Consider the following 24,504-nt stretch of genomic DNA (forward strand, 5'->3'; position numbering starts at 1 on the left):
TTGTCATTACCGGTCTACATTTTATATCCTCCCTACTTGGGCATCGGCAGATGTCTTACTGTCCAAATAGCAAAACTCATCTACTTTTAGTGTCTCGTTTCCTAATCTTAATATGTCAGCATCACCTGATTTAACTGGACTAACATCGGGGCTAGGCTACAACCCCCATCTCATCCACTGCTTTGCTTTAATGCCCCTCGACTCTTGTAACTGGCGTCTGGTTTCTGTACAAGTTGTACATAACTTTTGCTCCCTGTATTTTACCCCTGCTGCCTTCAGAATTTCAAAGAGAATATTCCAGTCAGCATTGCCGAAAGCTCTCTGTAAGTCTACACATGCTATGAACGTAGGTTTGCCTTTCCTTAACCTATCTTCTAAGATAAGTCGTGGGATCAGTATTGCCTCATGTGTTTCTACATTTCGCCAAATTCCAAACTGATCTTCCCCGAAGTCGGCTTCCACCATTTTTCTCACTGTCCTGTAAAGAATTTGTATTAGCATTTTTGCAACAATGGCTTATTAAACTGATAGTTCGGTAATGTTCACACTTGTCAGCACTTGCTGTTCTTTGTAACTGTAATTATTCCATTCTTCTTGAAGTCTGAGAGTATTCCGACTGTCTCGTACATCTAGCACACCAGATGGAATAGTTTTGTCATCCCTTGCTCTCCCTAGGTTATCAGTAGTTCTAACAGATTGTCGTCTACTCAGGCGTTTTTTTCGAGTTAGGTCTTTCAGTGCTCTGTCAAATTCTTCTCGCGCTACCATATCTCCCATCTCCGTCTTCTTCCTCTTTCATTTTTGTAATATTGCCTCCGAGTTCATTCTCTTCTACAGCCCCTCTATATACTCCTTCCACTTTTCAGCTTTCTCTTCTTTGCTTAGCACTGGTTTTTCACGTGACCTCTTAATATTCATACAGCTGCTTACCTTTGCTCCAAAGACGTCTTTAACTTTTCTGCATGTGATATTTATCTATCACCTAATTATAAATGCTTCTACACTTGTCCTCTAGCCATTTTGCACTTCCAATCAGTCTCATTTTTAGACGTCTGTAGTCCCTTTCGCCTGCTTTATTTGCTGTATTTTTATATTTTTTTCCTTTTATCACTTAAATTCAGTATCTCCTGCTATAGCAAAGGATTTTTACCTATTTGATCCTCTTCTGCCTTCACTATTTCATCTCTTCAGGCTACCCATTCGTCTTGTATTGTATTCCTTTCCCCTATTGTAGTCAATAGTCGCCTAATGCTTCCTCTGAAAGTCTCAACAACTTCCGATTCTTTCAACTTACCCATGTCCCGTCTTCTGAATTTCCTACATTTTTGCAGTTTCTCCACTTTTAATCTACAATTATAACCAATAAATTATGGTCCGAACTGAAATCTGCCCCTGGAAATGTCCTGGTTCCGAAATGTCAATCTTGCCATTCTATAACCAATCTGACACCTTTCAATGTGTCCAGGTCTCTTTCACGTATACAACCGAATTTCATGATTCTAAAACCAACTGTTAGGCATTAAATTACGCTCTGTGCAAAATTCTACCAGGCGGATTCCTGTTTCATACCCTTTGCCCAGTCTATGCTCTCCTGCTGTTTTCTCTTCCCTTCCTTTTGCTACTACAGAATTCTTGTGCACCATTACAATTAAATTTTTGTCTCCTTTAGCTATTTCGATAATTTCTTTTATCTTATATACATTTTTTAAATCTATTTGTCTTCTGAGGGGCTGGTTGGAAATAAAATTGTACTACTGTGATTAGCATTGTTTTTGTGTACATTTTGGCCACGGTGATGTATTGATATCGCTGCTCGTAGTAGCTTAGCCGCATTTATATTTTCTTATTCATTCTTAGACCTCCTTCTGCATTGCCCCTGCTTGATTTTGTGTTTACATCACTGCACTCATCTAATCAGAAATCCTGTTCATCCAGTCATCGAACCTCACTAGTTCTCACGACATCTAACTTCAACATATCCATTTCCCCTTTTAAATTTCCTAAGCTGCTTACTTAGTTGAGGGATCTAACCTTTCACACTACGACGTGTAGATTGCCATTTTAGTTTTTCCTGGTAACAGTATTCTCCTGAGTAGTACCCGCCTGGAGATCCGAATGGGGGACTAATTTACCTCCAGAATATTTTTACTTTAGAAGATGCCGTCATTTAACCATAAAGTAGAGCTGCGTGCCCTTGGGGAAGGTAACATCTGCATAAAAGTAGCATTGTCCGAACATAAAACTCTTTACACAGTTGTGTACGAGATAGTCGTGGGAAAGCACAGAATATTATTGTTACAACACTCTCTTGTGAAATGGAAATTTCGTTCTCAGAAATGTGCTTCTCTAGCATTCTGCATGGTATATTGTGTGAAATAAAGTTAATTGTGTTAACTTCCTGATTAATGTTTCTAGCCGTGCGGTGTGGCCGCACGGTTGGTGGCGCCATGGACGGATTGCGCGATCCCTCCTGCCGGAAGTCAGAGTCCTTCCTCGGGCATGGGTGTGTGTATTGTTCTTAGTATAAGTTAGTTTAAGTAGTGTGTAAATCTAGGGACCGATGATCTCAACTCTTTGGTCCCTTAGGAATTCACACACATACATGTACTACAATACTGGCCATTACAATTGCTACACCAAGAAGAAATGCAGATGATAAACGGATATTCATTTGACAAATATATTATACTAGATCTGACATCTGATTACATTTTCATTCAAATTGGGTGCATAGATCCTGAGAAAGCAGTACCCAAAACAATCACCTCTGGCCGTAACAACGGCCTTGATACGCCTGGGCATTGACTCAAACAGAGCTTGGATGGAGTGTACAGGTACAGCTGCCCATGCAGCTTCAACACGATACCACAGTTCATCAAGAGTAGTGACTGGCGTATTGTGCCAAGCCAGCTGCTCGGCCACCATTGACCAGACGTTTTCAATTGGTGAGAGATCTGGAGAATGTGCTGGCCAGGGCAGCAGTCGAACATTTTCTGTATCCAGAAAGGCCCTACAGGACCTGCAACATGCGGTCGTGCATTATTCTGCTGAAATGTAGGGTTTCGCAGGGATCGAATGAAGGGTAGAGCCACGGGTCGTAACACATCTGAAATGTAACGTCGACGTTCAAAGAGACGTCAATGCGAACAAGAGGTGACCGAGACGTGTAACCAATGACAGCCCATTCCATCACGCCGGGTGATACGTCAGTATGTCGATGACGAATACACGCTTCCAATGTGCGTTCACCGCGATGTCGCCAAACACGGATGCGACCATCATGATGCTGTAAACATAACCTGGATTCATCCGCAAAAATGACGTTTTGCCATTCCTGCACCCAGGTTCGTCGTTGTGTACACCATCGCACGCACTCCTGTCTATGACGCAGCGTCAATGGTAACCGCAGCCATGGTCTCCGAGCTGATAGTCCATGCTGCTGCAAACGTAGTCGAACTGTTCGTGCAGATGGTTGTTGTCTTGCACGCGTCCCCATCTGTTGACTCAGGAATCGAGACGTGGCTGCACGATCCGTTACAGCCATGCGGATAAGATGCCTGTCATCTCGACTGCTAGTGATACGAGGCCGTTGGGATCCAGCACGGCGTTCCGTATTACCTTCCTGAACCCACCGTTTCCATATTCTGCTAACTGTCATTGGATCTCGACCAACACGAACAGCAATGTCGCGATACGATAAACTGCAATCGCGAGAGGCTACAATCCGGCCTTTATCAAAGTCGGAAACGTGATGGTACGCATTTCTCTTCCTTGCACGAGGCATCACAACAGCGTTTCACCAGGCAACGCCGGTCAACTGCTGTCTGTGTATGAGAAATCGGTTGGAAACTTCCCTCATGTCAGCACGTTGTAGGTGTCACCACCGGCGCCAACCTTGTGTGACTGCTCTGAAAAGCTAATCATTTGCATATCACAGCATCTTCTTCCTGTCGGTTAAATTTCGCGTCTATAGCACGTCATCTTCGTGGTGTAGCAATTTTAATGGCCAGCAGTGTATTAATGTTTCTACAATACAACCACTGACTTGAAATGAATTAATTGTTTAGGAAGTTGCGAAACGTGTTTCTTTAATTTAGCATCAATAAGAAGAGCGAAAAATTTTAATGATTGTATCTTAACTATTAACTCTTACGCCTGCGCAAAATTCATCATTTGTGCTGTTCCCCTTGGTGTGCAGAACTGATTGTGCCCTCTCTCTCTCTCTCTCTCTCTCTCTCTCTCTCTCTGTGTGTGTGTGTGTGTGTGTGTGTGTGTGTGTGTGTGTGTGTGCGCGAGCGAGCGTTGGGCTAGTCTTTCTGCCATTTCCCTTGTTGGCAGCAGAAAAGCCCAGCGAGCTCGGTGAGGCGTGTAAGTCAACAGGAAACAGCCGTGCAGTTTCCTCGCCGGCTCTCGTCCGCGTTTGTCAACGCGGAGTTCAAGTATTCAGACAGCGAACAGAGTCCCTGCAATGGTCACAGCGCTAGACTGGGATATAATGTATCACTCGGCAATGCGAACTGAAGACCAGGCCGTAGTGGCAGCCAGAGAAAGGTGGGGGGGGGGGGGGGGGGGGGGGGGGGGAGGGGATGGGTGTAGTAACGGCGTACACTCCCGCAGTAGTCTAGAAATGGAACGCTATCGCAATCTGTATAAATGTGGCGCAGTAGTAATACCCTGGACTTCCATTTAGGAGGACGACAGTTCAGATACCCTGTCAGCTATCCGCTTTTATGCTTTCCATCATTTCTATAAACCGAAAATTTTTAAAGATCTTCGGAAGGACATGGTTGATTTCCTTCCTTAATCCCCAATCCGAGCTTCTGCTCCGTCTCTGATGACCTCGTCGTGGACGGAACGCTAAACTCTGATCCTCCTTCCTTACACATCTATGCACCAGTTCACCGAATCCTCGTTTCACTAGAGTAAACCACTGGCCGCCTTAAATCTGATGCTTCAATTTTTCGTAAAAATCTTATGTACTACGCCTTTTTTGAAAGAATGCCATCTCATTCGAACATGAAGACTCGTTTGTTCTGGACCCCTTTGAAACTAAATCCACTGACAGAAGAAATTATTTCAGAAATTCCTGGCTAGCCTTGACGTACACTTCTGTTCAGATTAGGCTGTTACGCTTTCGCTGAATTGCTATTTCTTTCAGAATACCGCACAAAACCGCTACCTATTAGAACATTTAACAATATCGTCAATGGTTTGTCTCCACTTTGCTGCTGTTTCATCTTTGGAATAAATACTCTAATCCCACTCCTATTAATATCGTATCCCTACTTCCTTAATTTTCACACCATCAACTTACTCGAAATAAAAATTTTGCTCTCAAGTTTCGTCGATATTGTCGAGTCGGCATGTCACTTCTCTCTCCTCGTTATTGTCAGTAAAGTTAATGACATTAACAGTATTGTGTATGGAACCGGGGACCTAGAAACAACGGAGAGGCTTCGTCCCGCCGCAGCCCTTAGTGTTTCACAACCCCACAACAGGCCACAGCAGTCCATCCACACCACCACCGCCCCACACCGAACCCATGGTTATTCTGCAGTTCGGCCCCCAGTGGGACCGGCACGCCTTCCTTCGCGTGAGGGCTGTTTCCGCTACCACTGCGCGAGGTAACATCGCGCCTACTTTGAAATGTAACGTCAGTGAACGTAGTTATGTGACAGAGTTAGTTTCCTCCGGGTCGATGGTTCGCTATGTTGAGTAATAGCAAGATATGCTAGCTAGGGCTAGGAAAATAAACCAGACTTGGTACACAAAACGCTACAATAACTGCAATAATCAGAAAATGTTAATGGGGGTACCAAGACTGACGGCGGCAAAGACTCACAAATAAATAATTTCGATACTGGCGCCCCTGGCACTGAAAAATTAACATTATTTTGAGCGAACAAGGCATCAGGTCCTGACAGAATCCCAATTAGTTTTACTATGTATGTGCCACCCGTCGGCTCCTTTCCCTGTTCTCATTTACCGAGAATCTCTTGCGCAGCGAAGAGTTCAGTGTGACTGGAAAAGAGCATAGGACACTCCTGTTTGCAGAAATGGCAAAAAATTGGAAGCATAGGATTACAGACCAGTGTCGAAGACGTCCGTATGTTGAAGGAGCATACTAAGCTCAAACTTTGTCGACGGTGCTACTAAGAAAAAAGCACCATGGTTGGGTGATGCTAAGGATTTGCAGAAAGACTTGGACGATATTTCCACCTGGTGTCATGGATGACAGTTCTCGTTAAATATGGATGACTAAACTCCTATGCCAAAAAATGAACGAACCGTATAATACAGTACATGGTTAAAAGATTGGAGATGAACATGGTGCGCACGACAAATCGTCTTAGTACACTCTAAGACAAAGACGAGGCACCACGGAAGAATTATCCGAAGGGGACGGAAATGGAAAGATGTGATGTACTTATACCGACAAACAAATGATTAGAATTTAAGAAAAATTGGATGATCTATTCAAGAGAAAGAGCTTTACAAATTGAGCAAGTCAATAACGCGTTGGTCCACCTCTGACCCTTGTCCAAGCCTTATTCAGATTAGCACTGATTGACAGAGTTTTTGAACGTCCTCCTGAGGGATATCGTGCCAAATTATGTTCAACTGGTGCCTTAGATCATCAAAATCCCGAGGTAGTAAGAGGGCTCTGCCAGTAATGCTCCAAACGTTCTCAATTGGAGAGAGATCTGGCGACCTTGCTGGCTAAGGTAGGGTTTGGTAAGCACGAAGACAAGCGGTAGAAACTCTCGCCGCGTGAGGGCGAGCATTATCTTGCTGAAATGAAGGACAACAAAACGGGGCGTACAATCTCATCAACGTACCGCCGTGGTGTAAGGGTGCCACGGATGAAAACCAAAGGGGTCATGCTATGAAAAGAAATGGCACACCAGACCATCACTCCTAGTTATCGGGCCGTGTGGTGGGCGACTATTAGATTGATATCTTACCGCTGTCCAGGGCGCGTCTAGTCACATCTACGAAAGTGCTCGAAGAGCTCCTCGAAAAAAAGACGACGTAGTTCTCGCGAATCTGGGTTGCGAAAATTTAGAGCAGCTGTTCAGGAAGAAGATTTTACGACCATTATGCTGCCACCTTCGGCCATTCTCGCAGGAGTCGTGAGAATGAGAGAGGTACACAGTCACTTTTTCCTTGCTCGATACGCAAATGAGATAGAAAAGAAAATCGACAATATACGTGCGATGTATCCTCCGCCAGTGGCGTGTGGAGCACATATGTGGATGAGAAACTGAACTTCAAGCCTATTCCTGCTAGTAGACTACAGGAAAGTCATAAACATGGCAAAGATTTAAAAACCGCGACCACACTAATCCGCTCTAAAGACCATAGACCAACTACTAATCTCGTACAAATTCGCAGCTGCTACCCTTTACAAGAACAATAAATTATTACACTGAAATTCATTAAATTACCTCAGGCAAAAGAAAGCTTATAATCGGTGCAGGTGGCAGATCTAAACGCTAAAAACCAACCGTCCCATTCCTCAGCCACCATACGGACAAGTGATGTTGCTTGTCCCCCTAAATAATCTCACAATTCATATAGCAACAAGCCTGTACTTGCTCTCTCAGAGCCTACTGACGCTCTCCCTTTCATTTAGCCCAAAATGCTTGCGACAGTGTGAGTAATAAGATTCAACATCAGCACAGTTTTGAAACACCTTGAATAGTAACGCGACAGCCATATTAGATCATTGGCCTGAAGTAAACTATGGAAACGACAGAAACATTCAGTCGTCATGGTCGTTCAAAACTTAAGGCGACAGGAAGGTGTTTCATAGTATCACACTACGTTCATCTCATCTCTAATTCTTCTCAGGGCAGTGGCTTACTTAATGGAATTGCACTCAACAGCAAGGAACTGTTTACTGCAAACTGAGAGCCTATAGCCAGTATACGGTAGCTGACTCGGCTGTCCGCCTCAGCCTGTGGCAGCATGTGAGCCTCTCTGGCGCGGCATTGTCCTTATCGCTGTGGTTTCAACTTCTGGATCCGACAAAAGCGTGGCCAGGCTTCTTTCGCAGCCTTGAAAAATGTCCAGAAGTAGTGCACGGGCGTCTTCTGGCTGTCTTTAACTATAAAATTACCAAAAAAGCAGCAACCAGTCGCAAAATCATGTTTTATTTATCCACTTTTACAAATCGATTTCAACTGATTAACAGCCATCATCGGTGCTTTCAACGAATATGTGCCACATATAAAACATGCTTTTGCGACTGATTGCTGCTCATTTGGTAACTTTATGGTTTATGGTCGCTGCACAACTTGGGAACCACATGGGCCCACCATTCGTAAGTCTTTAACTACACTACTGGCCATTAAAATTGCTACACCAAGAAGAAAAGCAGATGATAAACACGTATTCATTGGACAAATATATTATACTGGAACTGAAACGTGATTACATTTTCACGCAATTTGGGTGCATAGATCCTGAGAAATCAGTACCCAGAACAACCACCTCTGGCCGTAATAACGGCCTTGATACGCCTGGGCATTGAGTCAAACAGAGCTTGGATGGAGTGTACAGGTATAGCTGCCCATGCAGCTTCAACACGATACCACAGTTCATCAAGAGTGCTGACTGGCGTATTGTGACGAGCCAGTTGCTCGGCCACCATTGACCAGACGTTTTCAATTGGTGACAGATCTGGAGAATGTGCTGGCCAGGGCAGCAGTCGAACATTTTCTGTACCCAGAAAGGCCCGTACAGCACCTGCAACATGCGGTCGTGCATTATCCTGCTGAAATGTAGGGTTTCGCAGGGATCGAATGAAGGGTAGACCCACAGGTCGTAACACATCTCAAATGTAACGTCCACTGTTCAAAGTGCCGCCAATGCGAACAAGAGGTGACCGTGACGTGTAACCAATGGCACCCCATTCCATCACGCCGGGTGATACGGCAGTATGGCGATGACGAATACACGCTTCCAATGAACGTTCACCGCGATGTCGCCAAACACGGATGCGACCATCATGATGCTGTAAACAGAACCTGGATTCATCCGAAAAAATGACGTTTTGCCATTCGTGCACCTAGTTTCGTTGTTGAGTACACCATCGCAGGCGCTCCTGTCTGTGATGCAGCGTCATGGGTAACCGCAGCCATGGTCTCCGAGCTGATAGTCCATGCTGCTGCAAATGTTGTCGAACTGTTCGTGCAGAAGGTTGTTGTCTTGCAAATATCCCCATCTGTTGACTCAAGGATCGAGACGTGGCTACACGATCCGTTACAGCCATGTGGATAAGTTGCCTGTCATCTCGACTGCTAGTGATACGAGGCCGTTGGGATCCAGCACGGCGTTCCGTATTACCTTCCTGAACCCACCGATCCCATATTCTGCTAAAAGTCATTGGATCTCGACCAACGCGAGCAGCAATGTCGAGATACGATAAACTGCAATCGCGAGAGGCTACAATCCGACCTTTATCAAAGTCGGAAACGTGATGGTACGCATTTCTCCTTACACGAGGCATCACAACAACGTTTCACCAGGCATCGCCGGTCAACTACCGTTTGTGTATGAGAAATAGGTTGGAAACTTCCCTCATGTCAGCACGTTGCAGATGTCACCACCGGCGCCAACCTCGTGTGACTGCTCTGAAAAGCTAATCATTTGCATATCACAGCATCTTCCTCCTGTCGGTTAAATTTCGCGTCTGTAGCAATTTTAATGGCCAGTAGTGTATATACGCAGCCTCTCTTGTGCCACCTTGTCAGTGATCTGAAATACACTCTTGAGCCAAAACATTATGACAGGACATTAATCCCACTCTGTCTTCCTCCCCACCTTCCTTCCTTCCTTCCTTTTTGGTTAGTGATGTGGGTACTCGCATGAGTTTTTTTTAACAAGGTAGACTGAGCCGAGATAAAAGTTACTCTACTGACTTCTGTGAAAATAAAACACTGACTTCAGGATAACTATTCAACCACTATGACTTCCATTACCTGGTAAGCACACCAGATAAAAAATTACGGATCCCCAGGAGAAATCATCATACCGTGTGACACTGACTCTAGCCTTGACAATGGTGTCACTTTGGTGATGAAGATAGTTTAGGAGTTTTTGGTCAGGTGCACCACATTCAGTTGGTGCCACACGTATATATACCCGCATGATGGTATGGTATTACTTGCCTATCTAGGGTTATTCGGCCGCCTGGAGTAAGTCCTTTTATTTGACGCCACGTCAGCAGCTTGCGCGTCTATCATGATGGAATGATGATGATAACCAGTCCCGGAGTGGATAAAATTTCCGACAAAGTCGGGAGTCGAACCCTGCTCCCCCATCATGGCAGGCAACCACGCTGATCACTCAGATACGGAGGCGGACACGAAGGGATGATTAGATTCCATACTGTTACTAAACTGTGGGGATGTTGACTGCAACGTTTCAGCCTCTGTTCCAAGAAGTCCCAGACATTTTCCATGGGAGTAAGATGATTTAGCGAGCCAGTCGAGATGCTATGGAGTGCCTGAGTATTTGTCACACAAGAAACGTAAACGTGCAAATACATAAAAGTTGAAATAAACATCCTGTATATCCACGGTAACCCACATGAGTGAGTCATAGCACAAAAAACATTCCCAAAACTACACAGCACCCCCTCCTGTCTGAATTACAGCGTCCACACAATGCATGTCGCAAACCTCGCTGGACCGTTCGTGCACTCGACGCTTCGCATCATTTGACAAGAGGCAAAACTGAGATTCATCGGACGACACTATGCGCTTCCATTCAGTTACTGTCCCATTTCCGTGTTTTTCGACACCACTGAAGACGTAAAGCTTCTTGGAGCGTTTTTAGCAATGCTCTTTTGCAGAGTACCCAACTCCAAATGTCCATTGCATGCACTTCCCTTCGCTCGGTAACTGGTTGATAAGCGCCTACATTCACCGACAGCAGCAATTCCTGTCGGAATGAGAGTTTTACCCTGCAGCGGAGTGTGCGCTGATATGAAACTACCTGGCAGATTAAAACTGTGTGCCGGTCCGAGACTCGAACTCGGGACCTTTGCCTTTCGCGGGCAAGTGCTCTACCATCTGAGCTATCCAAGCACGACTCACGCCCCGTCCTCAGAGCTTTACTTCTGCCAGTATCTCGTCTCCTACCTTCCAAATTTTACAGAAGCTCTCCTGCGAACCTGCAGAACTAGCATTCCTGAAAGAAAGGATATTGCAGAGACATGGCTTTGCCACAGCCTGGGGGATGTTTCGAGAATGAGAAGTTTAGAAGGTATGAGACGAGGTACTGGCAGAAGTAAAGCTGTGAGGACGGGGCGTGAGTCGTGCTAGGGTAGCTCAGATGGTAGAGCACTTGCCTGCGAAAGGCAAAGGTCCCGAGTTCGGGTCTCGGTCCGGCACACAGTTTTAATCTGCCAGGAAGTTTCATATCAGCGCACACTCCGCTGCAGAGTGAAAATCTCATTCGCACCCGTCTAGACCGCTTGATGCTAACAAGCGGGAGAGAGAGAGACAAAACTTCAATAAATTTAAATAAAAAATCAGTTGTTCCTTTTTTTTAAACACTGTTTACAATGTGTCACCAGTCATTAACCTTTTAAAACTATGCAAAAAATTGATATTTTATGCCGAAATAGGAAATTAGTCACATTTAAGTAAACAAATGCATACTTTTTGGAAAACACTTCCTTTTAAAAACATCCTTTTTATTTACCTGTGCTTGAAATAAGATACACTAGATTGTCTTTAAGAAATTACGAAACTGTTATCATAGCTGTTCCGAAATTTCCGTTACAAACTTGTAGCATTTGTAGAGAGAAGTGAGTGCATAATATTTTGAATAGGAACCCATGTCCGTTCTACTACGCTTTCAGTTTAGATGTTTAACTTCTCCACTTCTAATGTTACTTAAAATCCGTCTTGATTGCAAATTTTTTATTCATATGACCGGTTTCGGTTCATTCAGAACCATCTTCAGATCTGATATTTCAGTTACAGGAGTAACCCGTCCAAATCCAGCAAATTTCACATGCTACGTCACGTCACGTGAACCCAGTACGTTGTCCTCGATGGTGAGATCGGAGGTGAGGGTATCATCTGGAGTGCTCCAGGGAAGTGTGGTAGGTCCGCTGTTGTTTTCTATCTACATAAATGATCTTTTGGATAAGGTGGATAGCAATGTGCGGCTGTTTGCTGATGATGCTGTGGTGTACGGGAAGGTGTCGTCGTTGAGTGACTGTAGGAGGATAGAAGATGACTTGGACAGGATTGTGATTGGTGTAAAGAATGGCTGCTAACTCTCGTTCTGTTTGGAAGCGGAACAGGGAGAGAAGATGCTAGTTGTGGTACGAGGTACCCTCCGCCACACATCGTATGGTGGATTGCGGAGGATGTATGTAAATGTAGATGTACTCACTCCGCCGTACAAGTCATAAAAATTTCTAAATGGAAATCCCGAACACCCAGTATAACCGAAAACGACGAACAAGTAAGTGAAATCACTCTAATCTGGAGACTGAGTGAGAAAACTGATGTAACTAAAGTAAACTTCATGGAATTGGGTCAGTTGTCGTCTCATATTAAGTGAAATCACTCAGACCCGGAGAATGAGTGGGAATATTCATATAGCTGACGTGGTCGCAGAGACTAGTTTCATTCGGTTGTTTCATTCGACTAAAAAAAGAAAAGCCACGGAGCGAAAAACCAATCGACCGGCCATTCGGTTGTTACGACCAGTCGGTAGTCCCGTCAGTACAGAGAGCCGGCAGTGCCGGAACAGCCGGGCGGCTTGTGTGCGCGCAGCTGCGGCCTTAACCCAGATGCGGGCAGCGCGTTTCTCTCTGGGTCTGGGTCACGGCCGGCCAGACCTTCACCCGCCGATGGCGCCCGACACCCATCCCAGACTCCCTTCTGAGAGCTAATAGCGGGGCGGGAATATCTGAAGAAGTTGGCTCTCCCCACACGGCAGTCACGCATCTCCGTCAGTTATGATGGATGTCCTAGTTAGCTCACCATGGACAGTGGATATGAACACTGCCCTGCAACACTGTCTATAGATGTATAAAGCATTCTCTGACTTCTTATCGCGTCAATTCAGGACAAAACCTCCATCGTCTTCATCAAGAGTAACCGACTGTCAAAACTTCCGCTATGGTGGCCTTGCATAGCCCATAGACGGCTTCTGATTGGTCGATAATTACGTCATGCTATCGCAGATAGTGTCAACGTCTGCGCTGGTGGCGCCACCGCTCGCGCCGTATCGTAAACATTGAGATAAATATCTCTGCGGTTGTTAGAGTTCTTCCTGCACATTCTTACTTCTACAGCCTCTTTAATTATAGACCCGTAGTATATAGGAGCCTGGGACAAACATTTTGTTTCATAAAACAATATTTTGTGTATGTTTGTGAAGCAGTGCTGAGCACCTACATATTTCTCCAGTTCTTAATGTTTAATATACTGTTGATGTTCTACACAGGTCGGAAACGGTACGGACTGACTGACCGATGTAATTGCTTCCGCGCTCACCATTCAAATCAAATAGCTCCAAGCACTATGGGCCTTAACATCTGAGGTCATCAGTCCCCTACTTAAACCTAAAGACATCACGTACAGCCATGCTCGAAGCAGGGTTCGAACCTGCAACCGTACAAGCAGCGCGGTTCCGGACTAAAGCGCCTAGAACCGCTCTGCCACAGCGGCAGGCGCGCTCACCATTGTTTACGTCCAAGGGGCCATGAGACCGAGACTGTCCTTAACAAGGCATAGCACCTGCTTTATCTTCTTAGGAGGTAGGATAATACTGTAGATCTTACACCTCGTCTTCCCAGGACTCTGCGCATTTCGATGGGTATAGCGCCGCAGAAAGGAAGGGATGCAATCGGTGCCTCATCACGTCAGTGTTCAACATTTTCACGTCTCCTTTGCCGGCCGGAGTGGCCGTGCGGTTCTAGGTGCTACAGTCTGAAGGCGAGCGACCGCTACGGTCGCAGGTTCGAATCCTGCCTCGGGCATGGATGCGTGTGATTTCCTTAGGTTAGTTAGGTTTAATTAGTTATAAGTTCTAGGCGACTGATGACCTCAGAAGTTAAGTCGCATAGTGCTCAGAGCCATTTGAACCATTTGAACCACGTCTCCTTTTCTTGCGGAACGCTGATTTTATATCACGTGACCCATAGCCGTTCCTTAGGAACACGTACTTCAGATGATTAACTTTCGGAATCCAATTGGTCCTCATGAGAAACAGTTTTTTCTCTTCGTACCACTATACTTAAAACTTCTCTCTTCTGGACTGAGTGGTCAAAATTCTGGGCGCTAAGATACACTGCTTGAGTTTGCGATACACTGGGTGGCTGAGACATACACCCGACTTTTGATGAACCAAAGCATTTTAAAATGTCAGCGTTCCTTTTTTCTCTGTCTCGGCAGTGAACTGGATGTTTGGGAGCATACTTTCTTTACAACGTCATGTGTCCGAAGTGCCGCCAGGCGGCTTCCATTGCCGCGGTGAGCAACGGTCATAATGTCTTGGTGCATCAGTATACACCCTAGTGTGGAACTTAAGGACGAAAGTAACTTCCGAATGCTGTGTCACTGCCAAATATCGTAGCTCGATGAAACTTGGGCCGTACATTCAAAGACAGCAACTATGCTGAACTCACCATGATCTTATTGGTCCCCCAGACATTACAAAAGGCTGAATATCGTACTGAACACAGTGTGCATCACCACGGACCGCAATGTATGCTCTGCGACATGCTCCCATGCTGGCCACAAGATTGGTCGCGGTTGACAGCTGCTGGATGATCACTGGGATTGTGGATGTCCCGTGCTTGCCAGGTGGTTGGATGGGTTGTTTTGGGGGAGCAGACCAGACAGCGAGGTCATCGGTCACATCGGATTAGGGAAGGACCGGGAAGGAAATCGGCCGTGCCCTTTCAGAGGAACCATTCCGGCATTTGCCTGGAGCGATTTATGGAGCGATTCAGGGAAATCACGGAAAACCTAAATCAGGATGGCCGGACGCGGGATTGAACCGGCGTCCTTCCGAATGAGAATCCAATGTGCTAGCCACTGGGCCACCTCGCTCGGTTTGCCAGGTGGTAAGGAGTTCTTGTGGTAGGGCGTTATATTCCTCCACCAGCGCATTTGACAAGTGCTGGATGATCGTTAGTGAGTATGGACGTGCTGCGTACGTCTCCCTAACGCATCCGATATGTGCTCGAAGGGATTTAAGTCGGGGGACAAGTAAGCCAATCCATTCGCCGAATATTCTCTCGTTCGAAGAGTTCCTCCATCTTCGCTGTTCGATACGGTCGAGCATCGACGTCCATAGAAACGAAGTCAGGGCCGAACGCTCCCGTGAAAAGACACACGACACGTGGGAAAACAGTACAGTGCCACAATATCATTGACCAGTAAGTGAGCCGTGTTCAAAGATTTCAAAGGCAATACGCCGATACAACATTATGCCTCCTCACACCATAAGACCTGGACCACCAAAACTAACATCTTCGCCAATGTTTCTGGGTGTGTTGTGTACGCATTCCTAGTTCTCACCATAAGAGGCTACGTCCAGCATTGTCGGGTTTGATCTTTGGTGGTCCACGTGTTACTGTTTGCGGAGGTATACCGTTGCGTCGGGCGTACTGACCTCCAAATCTGGTCATCGTTATTGTGACACTATATTTTTTTTCCATTATGTCTTTTGAGGGGTGCATTCGGCCCCCGCAGATGGAGGATCTCTTGGAACGAGAGGGTATTCGGCAAGTGGACTGATCTGTCCCTTTCCCCACCACTTGAATCTCATGAAGCACCTGCGGGATGCGGTGGGGAGACGTATTGCAGCACATGCACATGCACCAGCGACCACCCAGCAGTCGTCATCCGCACTGGTGGAGGAACGGATGGAACCCTGTACCACAACAACTCCTTAACCAACCGTATGACCAGCATGGAAACACGTTGCAGAACATGCAGTGGTGTCCGTGCCAAGAACACACCCTATTAAGAACCACATTCTGCCTTTTATAACGCTCATGGGACCATCGTGATCGCGGAGATTTCAGTGTAATCACTGTCTTCGAGTAAAAGTGTCATTTCTGTTTGTCTCATTGCTTATTTCTTTCAGTCACCTTCGGTACTACAAAGTAGCAGTTCTTCCTGTGTATGGTCCAAGTTTGATCCAGCTGTCTTACTTGGCAGAGACAAATCATGCGAAAGTTACTTACGTCCTTAAGTTTTGCACCCCATTGCACTTGCATAAGGTCTAACGCCACAACTATACTAAAGATGCTTTCATCTGCACGAGTGTGGTAAAATTATTTTAACTTCTACTTCAAGATTTTCAAGGGAAATGACGGTTAAATGTGTTTATATATAATGCTAGAGGCCATTTATTCAATCATAGATTGTTAAAGAGACTGCGGTCTAATACGCGCTGTGCCATGCAGCCACAGTTACAGTATGCGTTGAAAATGGTTTCCATATGCCTCAACGCACGCGTGTACCCGTCGTAGCATGTTCTGTCTCACACGTTCACATCGTCCAGGCTGGATCCGAACAGTGTCAAAGGCAGCACGAATACGCTGCATCAGTGTCTCCATATCTGGAATGGGCTCTGCATGCACGCATGCATGCATAAACAGAAATCGCACGGGTTGAGATCCGGTGAACGAGCAGGCTATCCAACTGGACTCCCTCGTCTCATCCATGGGCCAGGGAAGACACCATTGATATGTGTCCGGACGTTAACAGCGAAGTGGGCTGGAGCACCATCATGTAGCAGCCACATAACCCTTCGAATCACCAATGACACTTCTTCCAGCAGGGGAGGCAAGTCACCCGCAAGAAACGCCGATAGTTCCGGCCTGTTAGGCGACGTAGAAGAAAGGCTCGTTCCAAAATCGGTCGCCCACACATTCCGGCTGTACCGGCGCTAATGGATCAAATGGCTCTAAGCACTATGGAACTTAACATCTGAGGTCATCGGTCACCTAGACTTAGAACTAATTAAACATAACTAACCTAAGGACATCACACACATCCATGCCCGAGGCAGCATTCGAGCCTGCGACCGTAGCAGCAGCGGGGTTCCGGACGGAAGCGGCTAGAACCGCTCGGCCACCGACGCTAATGATTCAGTCACTATACCATGGAGGTTCTGCATACTGTCCCACAGATGACTGTTTTGAAAGTTAAAGATACCATCTGCATAAAGGTGCCCTCATCTATGAACAGGATGGATGACACAAATCCCGGAATCGAAGCCGGCCGCGGTGGTCTAGTGGTTCTAGGCCCGCAGTCCGGAACCGCGGGACTGCTACGGTCGTAGGTTCGAATCCTGCCTCGGGCATGGATGTGTGTGATGTTCTTAGGTTAGTTAGGTTTAAGTAGTTCTAAGTTCTAGGCGACTGATGACCACAGAAGTTAAGTCCCATAGTGCTCAGAGCCATTTGAACCATTTTGAATTTTTTGAACCGGAATCAAATTTGCCTGGTGAAGAAACCAGTGAAAAATCTGCTCCCGATGGAGAAAGTCTGTCTGTCGCTAATAAGCCCTGCATACGCTGCAAGTGATTAGGATAGTAACAGTTGTCATAGAGAATGTTCCACATTGTCGACTGGCTCACCCTGTGCTGGCGGGTCAACTACCTGGCACGGCGTTTCCTTCCACAGTGTTAATCACATTTTCCTCCAAGTCTGCTGTCCGAACATTTCCTGCTTCCTGAAACGACCCTGTCTCTGAATGCTGTGGTTGTATTCGGCGGGGATAGTCTCCTGATACAACCTAGCTGCCCGCTGCCCGTTGCCATTAGGCTTTCTGTACGGAAACACCGTGTCGGCGAGCTCTGGATTCGAATACGGTACCACTGTGCACAACGCTGTATCACATCCACTTGAAGGTGAGTCAGTAAGATAAGTGAATCGGCCACATTACCAATGATTATGCAGGAAAGAGCGCTAGGGTGACGTATGAGGAACAGTACCACCCTCCAGGAGGAAACCAAGCGTACTGTAACTGTGGCTGTATGGTACAGACCGCATTCTCTGTAACAAAATGTGATTGAATAAATGGTCTCCAGCATGGAAACCATACATTTTCGGACATACGATCATTAGACCCGGCGGAGGTTCGAGTCCTCCCTCGGGCATGGGTGTGTGTGTGTGTGTGTGTGTTTGTCCTTGGCATAATTTAGGTTAAGTAGTGTGTAAGCTTAGGGGCTGATGACCTTAGCAGTTAAGTCCCATAAGATATCACACACATTCGAACATTTTTGAAGTAAATATATACCGGAAGAGTGGTGTGCTGATTTTACTTATCTCCAGAATTACTGTCCAATGACGCTTTGGGCCATTAGTCTAAAGGCCAATGTCCCGGAGGGCACGGCATTTACAATATTAGTCACCGACCTACATCAAAGAGGCGCCAACTGCCAAAGCGAACGGCACGCAGTTAAAGCGGCACGCTCAAACGTCCCGGAACCGTGTCAATATTTAGCGGACAGAACAAGCACTTCGCAGACAGCAAGGTCTTGCTGCACTTCTCGTAGAAGGAGATTAAGCACACTATAGCGGCCAGTAGGACAAGAATTCCTCTGTTTAGATAAAGTCGAATGTACAACGAATGGCAGCACCAATGTTCAGGGCATAACGCAAATGCTGAAAAATCTGAACTAGAACACACCTAAAAGATGATTTCTAATATCTAAATAAAACAGTTTTAGAAAAATGTGGGAAGAAGTTTAAAGAAGACTCTTCCTCAGACTGTTACATTCCGTTCTTGTAATGACAGCGGACAGGAACATCTCGAGTACAGACATGAACGCTGTTATTCTCCCCATACTCTGGTTGTTTATGGCACAAAAAGAAGCCATGGTGGATGGTGCAATACAAGTTTCCACTGATAGGCGCTTTGAGTGAATTGCAGTGTGCAAACGAAATGGTGACTGAACAGCAACAAACTGTATTGACGAGAGCCGGCCGAAGTGGCCGAGCGCTTCTAGGCGCTTCAGTCCGGAACCGCGCGACCGCTACGGTCGCAGGTTCGAGTCCTGCCTCGGGCATGGATGCGTCTGATGTACTTAGGTTAGTTAGGTTTAAGTAGTTCTAAGTTCTAGGGGACTGATGACTCCAGATGTTAAGTCCCATAGTGCTCAGAGCCATTTGAACCATTTGTATTGACGAGAGGATGGTAGTCGTCTAACATATAGTCATATTCGCCGTGCAGTTACTGACTACATTGAGAGTGTATGTCGCGTAGATCAAATACCATTCGAGAAGACGGATTTATCAACTTTGCAAGATGAACAGTGAGCCAATAAATATAGTGCTTTAAAAGAAAAACCAAGTATTAAAATTTTGTTGTCTGAATCTGGTATCCGTTGTGGAGTCTTGTATACTCACGCTAACATGCTCATTCTGAATTCACAGCACAAACAGTGTCTCGTTTGTTGAAGTCAACCAGGCGTCGACAACTCAGGAAACACCATGGACGCAAAACACATACGGTATGTTCTGGCAGTCTTTTGAGATCCTGTGCTGATACAAACTCTAGAAACCGCTTCGTTAAGGTGTGAATTACCAGCGGAAATGTGGTGGTATCCAGATAGACATGAGAAAAAAGTTGTTTCAATCTTGTTGTGATTTCATAGCAAATAACACCAACGAAAACCTCTGGGGATGAGAAATATTACTGGCATCAACTGTCCAAATAACATTCAATTTTGGTAGATCCTTTCACCCTGAATCGTTAAGTCAAGTTTTTCTAATTCTGTAGTGTGTTGGTTGACTTCACCCATTACAGAAAGTTTACTTCACCCGAAAAAAAAACTAAGCAGTAAACACTCACATCTTCCAAATCCGACAGAATTTCAAAATAAAAGCCATACTATTTGTTTATACCCCTACGAAGTACAGTTATCGAATATCTCACTTTGTAAGGATTTATGTGCTAACAGTTTCGAATCGTGGGAAATCCAGGTTTCGTACTTGCAGGAGCAATGGCTTGGTTAAGGATACTTGCAGACACTTCGATTTCTTATTCGAATTCCGTATGTGGAAAGTGCTCATTAAGTACACAACTTCAAAGCCTTTGTAGTAGGTGTCTTTCAGTTCCGTAAGATTATTCTACACTTCTGTCTTTGTAGAGATGGTAGTTGGAGTCCGTTGTCAAAACCTGTTACGCCGTACCAAGCGTGTACGTAATTCATAAATACCTGCGGTGAGTTTTCGCGATAGAGTGCAGTAATTATGTTTTAATGGGCGAGTATGTAATGTAATGGAATCGGTAAAATTCGTTGCTTGCACTTAGCCTACTCTTGAACAGCTTCAGAGGGGAAGCCCTGAGCTTTTCACCACTTGGCGGATGTATCACAGTCGACAGTGTCACGAGCCTCCCCCCCCCCCCCCCCCCCCTCCCCACCGTCCGCCAACAGGGCAGCCCTGAGTTTTTCACCGCCTGGTTGATGTGTCACCAGTCACACACCTCTCCCACCCCCTTCCCCCCACGTGTGCGAGACATACTGCGGAGCGGAGAGGATGACAAATTCCGCAAGCCACCTCGGCACATGGCGGAGGGTACTTTGTGTACCACTGTCGTTTCCCCCTTTTCCTGTTCCAGTCGCGAGAATTTCGAAAGAAGAAAGATTGCCCGTAAGCCTCAGTGTGGTCTTTTCGCGAAGTATACGTAAGAGCAAGCAATATATTTGTTGACCCTTTTAAGAACTTACTTCACCAATAATCTGCACCGTGATGCAGAACACCTCTCTTGCAGCGTGTGCCACGGGAGCTGATTGGTCGTCTCTGTGACACTTTGGTGCTTACTAAATGAACGTGTAACGAATCGCGCTGCTCTTCTGTGGATCTTCTCTATTTCCTCTCAGTCCTATCTGGTACAGATCGCACACTGACGACCAATATTCAAGAACTGGTCGAACGAGTGTTTTGTTAGCTACTTCCTATTTTGACGGATTGCATTTCCTGAGAATTCTTCCAATAAAAGTCACTCTGACGTCTGCCTTGTGATTAATTTTATGTGGTCGTTCTACTTAAAATCGCTTCGTACGCATACACCTATATACTTTATGGGGGTAACTGCTTCCAGTGATTGTTTTACAGTTGTGTAAAGATACAATATAGGCTCTTTCTGTCTATGGATTCGCAATATGTCACGTTTGTTTATGTTGAGGGTCCATTGCCACTCCATGCACAAATGTCGATCCTCTACAGGTCTTCCTGCATTTCTTTACAATTTTGTAGCGCCACGACTTCTCTTTATGCAACAGCATCATCCGCAAAAAGCCTCGTGGACCTTACGACGCTATCTGTCGGATCATTTACAAGAGGGCATGCTGAAAAGTAATGCCTCCCAATTTTTATGTGATAATTCTAAAAGCTTTTTAAACAAAACAAACTTTATTAACATTCCACATCTTTATTTTTCACGTCTGTATATTTATTTCTCAACATAGTCACCTTGGCGACGAACACATTTCTCCCAAAGGCAGAGCAGTTTGTTGATACCATCGGTGTACAATGTTTGACAACCCCACTCCTGCTTGCACCGCTTCATCACTATCAGAGTGAAGTCCTCGAAGGTATTCTTTAAGTTTCGGAAACGCTCCAAGAACGTGGAAGTTAGCACCACCGTATCCTTCATTACGAGCTCGAACAACCCGATGTCACACGTTACTGATGTCGATACACGCGTCACCCTAAACAGCTTTAATTCTTCTATGAATTTCGAATGGAGACACGTTTTCTGCAATTATAAATTCGATTAGAGGGCGCTGTTTCTCATGCACCGACATATTTGTTGCACACCGTCATGTTACACGCTATAGTTTGGAGCCCTAGCGGCAGATGGGTGCAACTTGCGTCAGCGTTGCGGGAAAGTCGACCGAGTGATACACGTCACATATAATACCTCAACCGATACTGAGAACAAGCAAAATGGGAGGCATCATTTTTCAGCACGCCCTCGTAATGCTACTATGACACTCCCCAAAGGCACGCCCGAAGTTACTCATAAGTCTGAAGACTTCAACCCGTTCAGAATGACATGCTGGAAATGATGGAAATTCTTCAATCCAGTCACAGAGTTGATACGATATTTCGTACGTTCGTATTTCGTTCTTTAGGCGGCAGTGCGAAAATGTATCGAATACCTTCCGGAAGCCAAGGAGCTCGACATCTAACTGGGTGCCTAGAATTAGTGCTATCTGGGTCTCCAGGACGAACAGAACGAGCTAAGTTTCACGTTCGGCATCCAGAAAAGTCTCGCCAGCATAAAACATGTTCCAAAATTCTAAAATTGACCGACGTCAAAGATATCCTGCTTTGAAACGGGAATTAACTGTGCTTTCTTTTTCCAATGATCATGGACACCTCACTCCTCCAATGATGTAGAGTATACGCTGCTAGAAGAGAGGGAAGTTCTTTTGCATACTCAATGTAGAATCGTATTGGTATCCCGTCAGCTCTGCTGAGCGATTTCGGCTTTTCTGTCTCATTGTCATGTATTTCGATTATCAGCCATTTTGTCGTTCGGGCGACGATTTAAAGAAAGCACTACAGTGCGATTTCCTCTGTGACACAGTTGTGCAGCCGGCCGCAGTGAAGGAGCGGTTCTAGGCGCTTCAGTTCGGAACCGCGTGACTGCTACGGTCGCAGGTTCGAATCCTGCCTCGGGCATGGATGTGTGTGATGTCCTTAGGTTAGTTAGGTTTAAGTAGTTCTAAGTTCTAGGGGACTGATGACCTCAGATGTTACGTCTCATAGTGCTCAGAGCCATTTGAACAGTTGTGCAAAAATATATTAGTATTTCGGTCTTTTCTGCGTCGTCCTCTGTTTCAGTGTCATTATCGTCACAGAATGTCTGTACCGATCCGTCTATTGATTTAATATAAGACCAGAAGTTCTTAGGATTTTCTGTCAAGTCGGTAGACAGAATCTTACTTTCGAATTCGCTGAACGCTTCACGCATGGCTCCCCTTGCGCTAGTTTTGGCTTCATTTTAACCTCTGTTTGTCTGTAAGGCTTTGGTTACGTTAAACTGGTAGTGAAGCACTCGTTGCCTTTGTAGCAGCTTTTTCTCCATCCCTGACAACTTCGCTCGGCACAAACCTGTCTAAAGCATACCTCACAATGCCCTTGGAGCTCTATCCATTGATACTCATCGTTGCTAGTGCTGGAGATGTTACTTACGCATTCAGTGGTGCTGTAATGACTTTATGATAACTGATCTTTCTGTTCTACGCCGAGTCGAAAAGACCGGATCTGTTTGTCACCAACAGTTCTAAGATGTTATTTTCATGAATCGGTTCTCTGATTAACTGCTGAAAGTAATTTTCGGGTAAGGCACTGATTCTTTGCCCCTATCAACCGTCCTAAGCACTTGAGTCTCTCAATCTGTAGCTGGTAACTTGAAAACTATAACACGATTCCCGGCACTGACAGGCATTTTTCCTTGTTCGGTGTACTGGAGTGGGGTGCACTCAACTTTGTAATACCACTGGAGGAACTACTTGACTGAGAGGTCGAAACGTCAAAAATGGGCGTGCTTGCGGTGTGCTGTAACCCCATGCCCCTCCATACCTCATCCGATGTTGGATACCTGAGCATGACAAGACGGTCGGTCGACTATCGCGTGGTCTTCAGGGCCTGATCGCGGGATTTCCTTCCTTTAATATCACAGTTTCCACTCAGCTGTTCGACCACTACTGCTGCTGAGACATGGGGTCTATAACAACACCCGAATACCATATTTACTCCACCTTTAACACCCAAATTATTTCACTTTTTAAAGTTGCACTAAGCTCGTCTAGGTATTACCGTATTTTTTATGGATACCAACACTTCTCCACTGCAAACATTCAACCCATCTTTGCGATGTACATTTCAGTCGGAATTTAGAGCTGCATAGCTTTTGACATCTGGTTTCAGCTATCTTTCTATCCATAGTACTATGTGGGCACTGTTACCATTTACAAGCTAGATTAGTTCTGAGAGCTTTTCATAGATGCCCCAGCAGTTAACCAACACAACATTAACAATTTATTTCTCCCACCTACTACCATGAATGCTACTCTGTCTGCATTCAAAATTCATCTTATAGAGCCGGTCGAGGGATTTCTTTACCCTAAAAGAACAAATGTGCATGCCACTTCCTGTATGTAGTGCACGCCTGAGCTCTTGAGGGCGCTCTATAATTCTCCAACGGATAGCACAGGTTGAGAAATTTGCGTCCTGTAACATCACAAAGTCGTCTGAGCCTCTGGTTAAGGCCTTCCGCTCCGCTCCAAACCAGAGGACCATGTTCGACTCTGGAAACGGTGCTGCGAAACGATAGCTCTGCATCCACCCCGCGAGCGAGGCTAGCTGTCTTCACCAAATCAGCCAGGCACCTGTAGGAACCGAAGATAACCTCTGGCGTAATTTCCTCGGTAGCTGAGTGGTCAGCGTGACAGACTGTCAATCCTAAGGGCCCGCGTTCGATTCCCGGC

At 45.7% G+C, this 24,504-nt stretch overlaps 1 protein-coding gene across 3 annotated transcripts in view; it reads left to right on the plus strand.

Annotated features, from left to right (window-relative positions):
* LOC124595978 (ras-like GTP-binding protein RhoL) overlaps window positions 1-24,504 on the plus strand; it is a 353,938-nt gene that overhangs the window by 124,012 nt on the left and 205,422 nt on the right. The gene's annotated exons all lie outside the window — the stretch shown is intronic.

Source organism: Schistocerca americana, chromosome 2 (assembly GCF_021461395.2).
Source record: "Schistocerca americana isolate TAMUIC-IGC-003095 chromosome 2, iqSchAmer2.1, whole genome shotgun sequence".
Lineage (NCBI taxonomy): Eukaryota > Metazoa > Arthropoda > Insecta > Orthoptera > Acrididae > Schistocerca > Schistocerca americana.